General features: G+C 41.4%; 1 pseudogene; it reads left to right on the top strand.

Annotated features, from left to right (window-relative positions):
* The first annotated feature begins 292 nt into the window (after window positions 1-292).
* On the top strand, window positions 293-2659 carry LOC102572078 (olfactory receptor 1052-like; annotated as a pseudogene).
* Window positions 2660-4254: the final 1595 nt, after the last annotated feature.

Genomic DNA, 4254 nt, shown 5'->3' with positions numbered 1-4254 from the left:
TAAACTACTGCATTAAATCTAGAGTTTGATGCAACTTCAAAGCTCCCAGTGGAATTCTTTCTCTCTGTTTTGCAGGTACATTGGGGAATCCATGATTTATATGGGAAGGGAATAAATACCTAGTTCCTTCTGCACTTCAGGAGGGAGATCATTGAAGTTTCACAGGGATGCAATATGCCCTGAGTTGAGGTCGCTTGCGTTAGCTGCTTATTGTGCATGACTTCTCAGTGTGGAGTGGTGGTTAACAATGCAAAGATATAAGGATTCCAAAAGAAGAGGATAGGAACTAACAATGAAAGTAAGAGGATAAGCACTAACAACCAAATCAGTTTTATGCTAGTGGTTAAGATACCCCTGTCTGGGATACCATGATCTATATTGGTCAACCCACTAACAAGGAAAACAGAAGTAGACCATGGAAAAGTCTATTTATAGCTGACAGAAAAAAACCAGCAAGCATGAGCTCCCACTATAGTCCCATGGGAAAAAGGGCTAATGGCATATGTTGATGTATATACTGGGTACAATGACTAGGACCAGAGAGGTAATTTGTTTTCTGTGTTTTATTTAAAGCTGAGACTGATTCTAGAATACTGAGTCCAATTCTGGTTTTTCTAGTTTAGGAAAAGATGTTGAAAAATTGGTGACAGTAAAGAAAAGAGCCACAAAGATGACTAAAGATTTGGGAGAAAAAAGGGGTCCACTAGCTTAGCTTAGCAAAGAAATGGCTGAGCTATGACTTGAGCTCATAGGTAACTTACTGGGGGAAAATACACCAGATGCTAAGACAAAGTCTGAACATAGAAACATTTCAATTAGAAATATGGCAAAAGAAACAAACAGAGCAGTGAGAGTGACCAAATAGTGGACCAAATCAGTGAGACAAATGGCAGAGTTTCCATTTCTTATAGGCCTCAGATCACTCCTGAATACCTTTCTGGAAAATCTGTTTTAGTTCAGCACTTTATCATGTTGAATCAGAGCATCTGGATGAAATTATTTGGCTTGTTTCACACAGGATACCAGACAATGATTTAATGCTCTATTATGGCTTTAAAACATATACATCAAAGGATCTATGACTATGACTGACTGAACCAAAAAATGTGATCCTAATTTCCTAAATTCATTCTGAGACGTGTTGATAACCCCCTGGTAAGGGAGAGCCAGTCAGTTATTTCCAAATTATTCTAAAGATCAGAATCAAACAGACTGACTTAATTCTTATGCTAGAGAAATAATTAAGAAAATTTGTGTTGACTTTAGTTCAAATAGCATGAGGCCCAGAGTGGAACAAAACATAGTTGTGTTATGCAAGATATCTATCATGTTCATTAATGTGGCAACTGAGAACCAAAACCCAGTTTCCTAACCCTTCTGAAATAATTGTAACCCAAGGAAGCCCAAGCATCAGAGACAGTGGAACTCAAATGATTTGGGAAAGGAGGAATTTGGTAGGGCCAGGCTTTTGCTCCCAAATGTTGCAGACAAAACTTGGCCTTCTTTTGGAGTTATTTGTCCTGCCCTATTCCAAATTATTCTTCAACTTCCTTCTAGTCTATTGACAGTTGACTGTGCTGATTGTGTTCTTAACTCTCCCACTCCTAGATATAGAATCTCTAGTTCCTCTGATTTTGTGTAATGGGCAGTATTATTTCATCTCTTTCCTGTGTGTGTTTATCACACCCCTATAGATACCAGGAAAATGGGCAAGAGGAAACTACTCACTAGTGACTGAATTCATTCTCTTGGGATTCACGGAGCTGAAAGTCCCCCTCTTTCTGTTGTTCCTCATAATCTACATCATCACCTTGGTAGGGAATCTTGGGATGATTGTGCTAATCACAAATGCACCTGGGCTTCACACCCCCATGTACTTTTTCCTTAGCAATTTGTCCTTTATAGATATATGTTATTCCTTCTCTATCACCCCTAAATTGCTGTTGGGTCTCCTAATAGAAAGAAATTGTATTTCTTTTATTGGGTGATTACACAGTTTTACTTTTATGCAGTATTTGGCACTACAGAAGCTTTACTTCTGGCAGCCATGGCATATGACCGCTACATGGCCATCTGTAACCCACTACTTTATGCGACAGCCATGCCCCACAGGGTATGTCTCAAGCTAGTAGGTAGCTCGTATGTTGCTGGGACTCTGAATGCTCTGGTGCACACAGGCACCATGCTTCGTTTGTCCTTTTGTGGCCCTAATATCATCAATCATTTCTATTGTGAAATCCCCCCACTCCTGTCCCTCTCTTGTACTGACACCTGGCCCAATGAGATTGTGATGTATCTTTTTGTTGGTTTCACTGTAATAATATCAACCCTGGCAATTCTCATCTCCTATGCTTACATACTGATCACCATTTTGAGGATCTGCTCTGCTGAAGGCAAAATCAAAGCCTTCTCTACCTGTGCTTCTCACATGATGGTTGTCTCCCTTTTCTATGGATCTGTTGCATTCATGTATCTAAGACCCAGTTCCCAGTATTCTCAGGGCCTGGACAAAATAGCCTCTGTGTTCTACACAGTAGTGTCTCCCATGCTGAATCCTCTGATCTACAGTGTGAGGAACAAGGAGGTTAAAGACACTATCAGAAGAGCAACAGGGAAGATATTTTCTCTTGTGGATTTTCATTGTTCTCATAAATTATGATGCTTGAAGGTATCCATATTGGGGAGAAAATGAAAAACATTCCTGCCAATTTCTCCCAAGGATAAATTTTACCCAATTCCAAATATGTAGTTAGATATAAATATTAAGCCTTGTGTTGACAGCAGTAGGGGAAAAAAAGAATGCAATGCATTATTTTTTTATTAAATTACATGTACATTTATTGTTTAAAACAAACAAACTTTAGGTTGTGGCCCCAGCTCCTGACCCACAAAACGTTACTCACTGTTTATGGTGCTCTTTCTCTCACTTAGCAAGAACAGAAGACCTGATAACCCAACATAATCATATTAAATTATGACAATTACCTGTTAGCAGGAGAGAAAAAAAACAAATGAAGCCAGGACACCAAACATACATGAAACAGAGTAGACTTGAAAGTCTCCAGTAGTACTTTTTAACCACTAGGTTGGGGTCATTAAAGCTCTCTCTCACAGCCCAAGCTCACATACAAATGGTAGTAAGAGGATAACATTTCACTGGGTGCAAGGACTTCCCTCATTTTAAAGGGAAACTACTTCTACTGCAAAGGCCAACACCTTGCCATCTCTTTGCCACTGTCACTCTTATCCAGCCAAAATAGCCAACCAAAATTCAACTTTCAAACTTTGGAGTGGGAAAGTCCATGCCCGGATCAGCCAGATGGGAAGTGTGTCACAAACTTACAGAGGACTTGGCACAACAGTTCTTCTGCCTCTCCAACCCAGAGCTGGATTTTCCCACAGGGACTTTCCAAACTTCATAGGGCCTCTAGTGTCATACATGTAGCCATCTTCTGCCCTGCACTCTAGCAGAGAGTATATCATTGGAAAAAAAAAAACTGCTCCTCCACTGTGCTGTATGGCAACAAGAGCCACTAGGAATAATTCACCCGTGTGACCACAAGGTGGTCAAGTTAAGTCCTAGGTCTTTAGGAACTCCAGATTGGATTGTCTGTTGACATAAAGAAAAATTGCCTACAGTGTTCCCAGCATCAGTCTGAAAAGGGTGACCATTCCCCCTGCTACTCAAGAACCCTACATACATGCTCCTGCCATGACTCAAAGTCCTACCCCAATTATTTCTTTGCCAGAAAGAAAGAATTCAAATACCTGTTCAATGGTTGTGGAATCCGCTTTGAGGCATGATGGAAGGCCCCTGGATACTACTGAGTGCTATCTGCTCCAGATGGCCATTTCAGCCTGCATACTATACAATATTGGTGAAGACAGAGGCAAGACCTTTCTGGAGGGAGAAAGAATTGGGTGGTTGGGTGGGCAGTTACTTATGACCCCTCCCCTAGGGGAAACAACACCTGATGGGGGGGAGAAGGGTGAGGGATGGACAGAGAGGCATTATCTAAGAAGACCCAGGTCTCTGGGGGCAGGGAATAGAAGCTGTTCTCATATGGGAGTGAGAAGGGAGGGAAATGGGTGGGAAAGGATATTCTTTCCCTTTCCTCTTTCTTCCTACAGGAGAAACACAAAGACAAGCTAAATTGCCTGATAGTGAATGGCCTGACACCTGCTGGCAAAATCCCCCAGAAACAGCCTGTATTGGCCCAGCTGCACTTTCCGCAGGGGTCACTATGGTAGCCC

The sequence above is a fragment of the Alligator mississippiensis genome, chromosome 2, assembly GCF_030867095.1.
Source record: "Alligator mississippiensis isolate rAllMis1 chromosome 2, rAllMis1, whole genome shotgun sequence".
Lineage (NCBI taxonomy): Eukaryota > Metazoa > Chordata > Crocodylia > Alligatoridae > Alligator > Alligator mississippiensis.
This window is presented reverse-complemented; position numbering and strand designations above follow the sequence as displayed.